We start from the raw sequence: 10,260 nt of genomic DNA, 5'->3' as shown, positions 1-10,260 counted from the left end.
CTTTATGTACGTATTCAATAAGTTATTTCGTCAAGGGGGGACAATTCTGCTATTTATATGTTTAATAGAGGAGTAAGGTAAAAAAAATATCATTAAAAGTTTTAGAGAAAAACAAAATTCCAACATACAGAATATGTCAACTACCTAGCTATAAACTAAAATAGTGGCTTTGAAAAAAAACCTTTTTTTTTTAATTAATTATAATACTCCTAAATAAATTTAGTTTCGTTTGTTTTTCACCCTGTAGTTAAGGAAGACCACCGTAGGGATTGGTAGGGGTTTTTTTGCTCCAGTAGACTTCCAACTTTCAAAAGGTATATTTCTTTCTAGATCAATCCATTTTGTCATCAATACTCAGTTGAAAAGTACAGACCTTTAAAGAAATGTAAAAAGGTAATTTCTATATCAAAAGTTTTAGCGATGTAGGTTACGATTAAAAAGTTGGTATATACATGATCTCAGAGGACATATTTAGATAACCACTTTGTTTCTTATAGTAATAGTAAGGACCCACAATCAGCTAGAATCACAGATCGTACATTGAAGAGAGAATGATCCATACACGCCATCATATTTTTTTATGAAGACATTTTTGACTGAAAATTTTGACTAGATGTTTTGGGAAGTATGAATAAAAATTGAAAAATTCAATAAGTCCAGTTTCTATGATTGATCAATAATGTTGTTACTAAATTTAAAAAAAAAAAAAGGAAAAAGTGTGCCAACACAACTTTTACTTTTTGGTTTTTTTAGATATATAATTCGCTGATAAATCTGAGACCTCAAGTAATGGGGTACTATTATGGAACTTATAGAAAAGAAGATTAATACCTGTATTATGATGGTTAATCTAGTATTTATACTAGAATTATGTTCCAAATAAACATAAAGACGCAAAAAGGTTTACATGGATTAAGTATAAGAATTTTACGGGTATACAAACTTGAAAATGAAGTCACCCAGGGATATCAAATTTTTTGGGAATGTGGATATGAATATTTTACAACCTTGTTTGGGATGAAATCGAACTCGTGTATTGACGCAAACAATCCAATTTAATATCTTTCAAATCTTAATGTACTCATCATGTTTTTTGTTTGAATATAAAACGAAACATGTGAAGTACAAAGTAGAAAAGAGCTTTCTGATGTTTTTTGAAGAATTTCTCGGCTGGAGAAAAAAATCCATATTCCCATTGAAAATATTCAAGTAAAAACTAGAAAAAATGTTAAATTTTGTGAATTCACTCCGGATTTGATAATTTTCTCTACTTTTTTATGCATTTGATAATGCAAGGTCTTTGGTATATATTTTTTATTTTTCCTGAAAATCTTTTCAAAATGTTTTTTGAGAATAACCATAAATAAGATTAACATAATTTTGATGGACTAGGCTAACAACAAGCGATTGAAGTTATGTTTTCAATGCGGGTCTATTAAGTTTACACACACACACACCTATATGTGCAAGCATTTTTTTTTTAGATATTAATATTAAAATTTAATTTTATAAGATACATTATGTAGCCACGCTTTTTGCAGAAAGTTTTTTTAAATATTAGAGAAATTTATATTTTGAGATTATTTTTTATTATTATTAAAAAATTTACCACATTACGAACATGATAAATGCCGTAAAAAAAGTAAAATAATTGTTGTGAATAGTAAAATAGCATTGAATCAGAAAAACACTAAGAGTTATTTATTTTAGTTTAACATTTTTAAATACTAGAAAAAAAAATATTATGTGTATTGTGTATGTATATATATATATGCTTTTAGTAGGAGAAATTATTGTGAGAAATTTCAGTTCAATTTTTCAAGGGATACCCACGTTTTAAGGTTCCCCGAGACCAAAAAAAAAACTAGTTTTTACAAGAGCACATATTGTTAAAATAACAAAGATGAGAATAGGACCGAATCACAATGTATTTTCAATGTTATGAATGTACTTATTTTTTGAAATGGGCCTTTACCGTTCACTGTTTAAATAAACAACGAAAAATATTTTAATAAGATGAGAATAGGACCGAATCGATAATCTTTAAGTACTTTCTCAGAATGAATATAAAGTCTTGCAGTACCTCGGTAATTGTGAAAAAAAGGTTTAACATACCACAATCGTAATACTGATAAAAGATCAAAGCATGTGATGTTAAATTAAAATATTTCGTTGGTTAATTTCATATTATTCCTGCCTTATAATTAAAACTTATGTAAAATTTAGTTATATAGTTATATTAAATATATTTATTTAACCTACTATCTGTCTCAGTTATAGAACCTATTTTTACACGTTATAAATGGCTGATTTACACGTTAAAAATAGATTTTTTTAATAGATATAGATAAAATAGATATTTTTTATATAACTAAATTTTACATAAGTTTTAATTGTAAGGCAGGAATAATATGAAATCAATCAACGAAATATTTTAATTTAACACCATATGCTTTGATCTTTTATCAGTATTACGATTGTGGTATGTTAAACCTATTTTTCACAATTACCGAGGTACTGCAAGACTTTATATTCATTCTGAGAAAGTACTTAAAGATTATCAATGCGGATTAATACCAAGCAGAGGCACCTCAGACCAGATCATTATTTAGTATTTTTTAAGGCAAGTCCACACTGCAGCCAGCGGATTAATGACATTCATATGTTCTTTATAGACTTAAAACCAGCTTGATCGAGTTAGCAGAATCTGGCTTATCCGCTAGAAATCCGATATAATAAGGTACCCTAATATCCGAAAAGGGATGTTTATATATCGGGAAGCTGAGGAGTTATTCGGCTTAAAATGGGTTGGTTAAGTTGAAATTTCTGTTCTGCTGATCCCTATTTTGAGGAATATTTTATCTTAATAACGATTCTCATTATTTAAAAGAGAAGAATAAGCTTTTATTTTTTATTTTCCATCGGTTTCCTGGTTGATTACCTGGCACGATGAAGTCTTCCTTGGAAAAAATCTATTTTTAATAGAAATAATTTAGTTATTCGAATATATAAGGCTTCCGAATAATATAATTTATTTTAAGGTATTCTTTATTCATATTTTTCGTAGTTTTTTAAACAGTGATTGGTGAAGGCCCATTTCAAAAAATAAATACATTCATAACATTGAAAATACATTGTGATTCGGTCCTATTCTCATCTTTGTTATTTTAACAATATGTGCTCTTGTAAAAACTTGTTTTTTTTTTGTCTCGGGGGACGTTAAAAAGTGGGTATCCCTTGAAAAATTGAACTGAAATTTCTCACGACAACAATAATTTCTCCTACTATAAGCATATATATATACATACACAATACACATAATATTTTTTTTTTCTAGTATTTAAAAATGTTATTAACAAATTTGAAGTAAAAGGATAGGTTAAGTAATGACCTGTATTTATACCTATTCCCGTTAAAAAAAAAGCTTGCATATATATGTGTGTGTATAAACTTAATGGAATGCTCTGAAATCGAAACTTGCACTCCAGGCTTGGCAAACCAAGCATTTTTGGTAGTTGCTATGTCAAAATATGTATGTGTACGAGTAAACTAAAATAAATAACACTTAGTATTTTTCTGATTCAATGCTATTTTACTATTCACAACAATTATTTTACTTTTTTTACGGCATTTATCATGTTAGTAATTTGAAAATTGAATTTTAATATTAATATATATAAAAAAAAAATGCTTGCACATATAGGTGTGTGTGTGTAAGTTATAATACGGCAAGGCGTATTGTCCGCTTTAATACTCCCTACCCATGTAAATAAACAACCAAAATGTATATAAGAAGCATTAAGAGTGCGAATAAAGTAGTGTTATTTCCGTAGTCTTGCGTACTGTTACTCTGCCCAATTTCCTACTTTTTTCTAGTATTCTTCTTCCGACAACGCATAAGTTGTAAACTTAATAGACCCGCATTAAGATTATACATTAAGATTTGAATGATATGAGATTGGATTGTTTGCGTCAATGCGCGAGTTCTATTTCATCCCAAACAGGGTTGTAAAATATTCATATCCACATTCCCAAGAAATTTGATACCCCTGGGCGACTAAATTTTCAAGTTTGAATACCCGTTAAAGTCTTATACTTAACCCATGTAAACCTTTTTGCGTCTTTATGTTTATTCGGAACATAATTCTAGTATAAATAATAGATTAACCATCATAATACAGGTATTAATCTTCTTATCTATAAGTTCCATAATAGTACCCCATTACTTGAGGTCTCAGATTTATCAGCTAATAATATATCTAAAAAAACCAAAAAGTAAAAGTTGTGTTGCCACACTTTTCTTTTTTTTAAAAATTTAGTAACAACATTATTGATCAATCATAGAAACTGAACTTATTGAATTTTTCAATTTTTTTTCATACTTACCAAAACATCTAGTACCAAAATTTTCAGTCAGAAATGTCTTCATAATAAATTATGATGACGTGTATGGATCATTCTCTCTTCAATGTACGACCTTTGATCCTAGCTGATTAATATATGGATCCTTACTATTAATATGGATATGAAAAAAAGTCTTTATTTAGGGGAAGGACCGTACTACAAACCCACTCTCAAATAAAATACAAATGGCGTTGATGACCAATGACGTTTGGCACCACTAAACAAAAACAAACAAATTCACTCATTTGCAATAGTCGTTTTATTGCAGTAATATGTAATAAAAGATTCTCTATGATCGATTTCCTAACAAATATAGAGTGCCTCAGGATTAACTTTTACGTATATACATGATCCTACCAACGACTTGGAAAGAGAGACAGAAAAAAATGAGGTGGGATTTCTGAGAAGAATACTCTGTAATACTAAGTACTTTATGGAAAATAAATTCATCTTCACCGTTTAGATTTTACATTACGATCGATGCTTGTCTCATATTTTCAACATCACACTGCGATATATAAAGCGTTTAGTTGAAAATACTTACAACCCTGGAGTTTGTAGGTTTACCATGATCCAGGATTTTAAGGCTTCCGACATGGTTGAGAGGAAAGTTAACTTTATATTTATTCTTATGCAGACTCAAACAGACGCTCATATATATGTATATTGTTTTTCAATTGTGACATATTATAGAGGGCAATAAAATATAAATAAAATTCTTATGACGAAGTTACGGGATTATTTAAAACACACTCAATTCCATTTTGAGTTTAATTATTTAGTTATTATATTTTAGGTAATTTCAAACTGCATTTTTTTTCTTTTGTGTTATTGGAAGAAAATAGGTAGTTTTGAGTTATACACAGGAACAAGAAAAACCCTAATCATTCAAATCAATTTAAGTATGGTACTTAAATTTGTTGTAAATAGTAGTGTTAACGCCATGTTAAATAATCAAGTTGTAAAAAGCATTTCGTCAAACTAGACGAATTAACTAATAAATAAATTTAAGTTTTACTGAAAAATGTAATGCCTAGTCATGAAGTCAGTTGGCTTTTTAAAAAGTTATGACTTTTTATCATACTGTTTGATGACTTTTGAGGTAATAAGACTAGATTTTCCGTTATTTCCTCACAACCCTGCATTTATTCTCATAACCCTTGGATCATATTTTTTTAAAAATTGTTGTACCATATTAACTAGTAATTTCTATAACGGCCTTTTTATAAAAATAGATCACTAAAAAGATAAGAAACGAAATTCAATCGAAAAAACTGACAATTATGGAATGAAGAGTTCCAACGAAAAGGGATGCTTATAAATACCAATAAAAGCAAGATCCTACAGGCTGGAAGAAAGAAGGAAGATATCTAAACATGTTATAATGCAGAAGAATTAGAAGTGGTGAAAGACTTCACATACCTGGGTACAGTGATAGACGGATCTGGGAAGGTAGATGCGGAAATATCTAACAGGATTTACAAGCCAAATGTACTTTACTACCACTTATGGAACACTATGGTAATCAAGAGAGAAGTAGGCAATATGTTGAGCTACACATCTTCAAGACAGTATATCTTCTCATACTTTTGTATGGAGCGGGGAGTTGAATATTAACAGACCTATAGGAGAGCAGAATCACCGCTGCCGAAAAGAAATTTATGCGAAGGACGATTGAATAAACAAGGTTAGGCCGAGTTGGTAATGAAAGGATTCGTCGGGAACTTCTGATAGCTCCACTGAAAGAGCTCCTGGAAACTCGTCAGGTGAAGTGGTTAAGCCATGTTATCAGGATGGACGATCAGAGAGATCCTCTAAATACCATAGAATATGTCTTAGATGGCAAAAGCCCTAGGTGCCACTCTAGGACTTCCTATCTCGAGTAAATTGAGCGACTCTGTAGGACGAGGGGGAAGGACCTCCGACAGGCGAGCAACCTATAACTAGAAATAGGAAAGAATGGAATTCCTGGCTGAATTCTCCTCTGCGCTGAGAGGCGTTAAAGAGGGAAGTTGAAGAAGAAGAAGAAGAACATGTAGCTCTTGAACATGTAGAATGACCTGTATGTACTTTTACAAAAGAAAGATGTGTTATTATTCATTGAAATGTTTTTTCTATGAAACATTAAAAAAATTACCAGTGCTCCTAATTATTTTTTCATCTTCGAGGCTAGACCACTAAAATGGTCATCAGTAAATAATTGTTAAAAAATTGTTACATCTATCTTCTTTTTTTTGCCTCAAGATTCCTATTCGCCAAGATTCATTAATTGGGGTTGCTACAAAATAATTATACCATAATTAAATAATTGGTGAAAACCTTAACAGATGGAAGAGGATCCTTTGAGAAGAAACTAGCAAGAATGGAGCCGTCGGTGGGTGGATTGCTCTGAAGGGGCTGTCCATAGGAAATACTTTCCTACCGTTGGTTCACGCCTAGATTCAACGTGGGTCCTCCCCGAGTACTGGGTCTCACTATTTCTCACAGGCCGTGGGGGGTTCCGAGCTAAGCTCCCCGCACATGGCATATAAAAACGATCATCTATGCCTTATTTGTGAGGTCCCATCAGTCTGTTTCAGTTCTGTCTGGTTTCCGAGCAGGCTATTCCACTCAGTCTGCTCTTATGAAAATCTTTCCAGACCTACCTACACACAGCTATAGAACAGCAGAAACTCACCATCCTTATACTCCTTGATTTTTCCAGAGCCATTTCGTGGATCACAATATCCTTCTAATATTTCTAAACTTTTTTTTTTTTTTGGCATTGCTGCCATACGGGGTTCGGCAACAGTGGGGTAGTGCGTTAGGGTTGCGCATACCACTGCTGCCAATAAACATCTTTTTTATCAACACTTTATTTTCATATATACAAAATTAATGGTGGAACCATTTAATTTTTGGGGAAAAAATTATTATAAAAACGTGGTGCAGCCCAGCACTCGGTTGAGTGCCTTAAGATGGGGCTACACCTTATCCATCAGCATCCGTCCGGTACGTCCAACACGCTTGGTCCGCATCCGTCCGGTTGTCACCTCCAGTGCGCAGCCTAGTCGAGCCCTCCTGGTCTCAAACTGCTTCTTCGCTATCATCTTCATCTTCATCTTCCATTGGTGGCTCGCCGACCCCGGGCGGCCGAGCCCTTCCCAATGTAAAGTGCGTTGGCCCGACCACTTCCCTCCACCCGTAGATGAATTCCCTGAAGTACGGGTAATTATCCTCTTCCATCAGCAGAGGGAAGTCCGACTCGGCGAGGGCGAAGATCCCGCATTTTCTCGACATCCTGGCACGGTGTCCTTCCATCGCGGTGCAGTCCAATACCACGTGCTCTGCTGTTTCAGGGACCCCACACGTCGGGCACCGGGGGTCGATAATATTTCTAAACTGCACAGTCTATCTTCAATGGTTTCAATCCTTCCTTACCGGTCGTTCACAGTATGTTGTTCTTCATAATAATCCTCCATCTAGCTCCCTACCTGTTTCTAAAGGCGTACCTCAGGATTTCTCTCTTTCTCCTACTCTTTTCTCGATCTTTATCACTGATCTTCCTCTTGCCATCCAGCATTCCCAGTATCATCTATACGCAGACGACTTCCAAATCTACCTTTCCTCTTATTCTCATGACGCCTCAAATGCTATTCTAAAACTACAAGAAGACATCAATAGTATAAGCACTTGGGCAACAGACAATAAACTTACTTTAAATGCCGAAAAGACTAAAGCTATCATTATTGGATCTCCCTCTCTCCTTAAATCTATCTCAGGACCCCCAACTTTTTCCGAAGCAATACTCCTATCTCCTTTCATAGGATTGATTGATTGATTTTCAAGTCAAAAATCTTAGAACTACTTTTGATAAAATTTTATCCTGGAAACCACACATTGCCCATATTTCCCGTCGAACCATAGCTACCCTGAAGCAATTCAATAGAATCCGTTATCTCCTTCCACTTAAAACCCGTCCACTCTTAGGTTCCTCTCTTGTTTTCTCCCACATTGACTATGACTGCCTGGTATATGGTGGACTCTCAGGTAATCTCGAATCTAAACTTAAACGTCTTATGAATTGCACAGTACGATTTATTTTCAGTATCACCAGAGATACGCACATAACCCAGAATTACGCCGAACTGAAATGGCTTTATCCGTCCTTCCGGTGCCAGTATTTCCTAGATTCCTTTTTATTCTAAGCAATTAGTGCTCAACGCCCCTTCGATATCCTAGAAAACCTGCAATTCAAATTCTCTGTTCAATCCCATACAACCAGGTCCCGTTTATCTGACATCTACCCTCCACCTCACCGAATTTGATAAATCGTTTTTTACCCGAGCTGCATATCTCTGGAACTCCATTCCCTCCAAAATACGTCACGAACTAACCCTTTCCTCGTTTAAATCTCTTATATTTCACTACCTTTTCCTTCGCCAATGACCCATTATTATAATAGTACAGATATTTTGTAATTAACTTTTTGTTTTGTTTTTACTGTCAATTAGTTCTTTAATTAATCTTTTTTATTCTCTCTGTATATAAGTTATACTGTATATTATATACCCACACTGTTTTATGACCAATAAAAGTTATAAAATTAAAATTGCCTTACTGGTTCTAAAGGGACCTAGTCCAGAATAATATACTATTTTTTATTTAATATGTTAATGACCACCGATAAAATACCTTCTGAACCAAGCTCTCTGGGGCCCTTTGCCCCATTGTGTCTTGCTATCAGAGCCTCATTTTTCCTTCTAATAATTTTATTATTGGTTAAAATTATATTTTATATTTTTTATTAAACTATACCGTCTTTAATTTTTGAAGAATGAAATACATTTTTTTTTTTTACTTTCACTTACCTGTATGGGAATAGTTTCGCTGCTTTGGCATTAACTCATTTGCCAAATATGTATGTGTGTATATATATATATATTCGAAGTTTTGCACATTAAAGTACCATAAAGTTTAAATAATTTTACCATTTTCTCAAAAACTGTTTGAACAATATTGATTAAACTTTAAAAAAAAACATGAAATAAGGTGATCTTTAATGTCACCTACTGGTATTGGTACTGGTATTTGGTGAGGGGAACAAGTCCGAACAAGTGGGCCTAGTTGTCCGTATTGCCAACCTATGACGGCTAGCTGGGTTGCCGCCGCGTACTGGCCAAGGGGGAGTGTCAAGATTCATTCTCAGGGTCCGCCGAAAAATGAATGTTAACTGCTCCAGGAGGGAATCAACCCACAACGTGCGCCCCAACCCGCATGGCTGTCATGTCTCTTTTATGTCAGCTAGGTATTATCCAAATTGAAAATATCTGGTAGGGCTTAAATACCGAATTTTCTGAACGTCTTTTTCTAATTCACAGTCAATTTTGTTTGTCTTTTTAAATGATTAACCATCTTTTTCTTAACAGTAACAAACAAAGAACATACTCGTATATAAAATAATGTAATAGATAGACTAAAGCAGAAAATGAATGTTATCATGTTGATATGGATGGTTGGAATGGTTGTTATAGTGGTTAGATTTAATATTAGCTTACCTATATATGAAATGCAAAATGAGGGAAAGTATAGACATCCTGTTTAATAAAGAAATAGCTTTTTTGAAACGTACAAGGATTAATTGATCTTGAAGTAGGGGGCAAGTGAAAGTTGTGTGGTGCGCTTACCAGAGTTTTATTTTATTCTCATCGAGTAATCTATAGAAATTCCATTATACATGTGTTAATACCAAAATATATTTTCCATTTGTATAAAACATATTCATGTAAACTTTTAACTTTTCCTGTTTTTGCTCTCTCTTTTCTAAAATATACTAGTTATTGCTGTGTATCATTAGTTAGTGCTGTGCTCATTTAT

General features: G+C 33.2%; 1 protein-coding gene across 5 annotated transcripts in view; it reads left to right on the top strand.

Annotated features, from left to right (window-relative positions):
* The window catches only part of LOC106683060 (limbic system-associated membrane protein), a gene marked incomplete at its 5' end in the record, with an annotated part of 446,735 nt that overhangs the window by 236,758 nt on the left and 199,717 nt on the right, over positions 1-10,260 (top strand).

This window comes from Halyomorpha halys, unplaced genomic scaffold (genome assembly GCF_000696795.3).
Source record: "Halyomorpha halys isolate HHAL.00 unplaced genomic scaffold, Hhal_1.1 Scaffold460.1, whole genome shotgun sequence".
Taxonomy (NCBI): Eukaryota; Metazoa; Arthropoda; class Insecta; order Hemiptera; family Pentatomidae; genus Halyomorpha; species Halyomorpha halys.
Note: the sequence above shows the minus strand (reverse complement) of the source record. Positions and strands in the feature narration are given on the sequence as shown.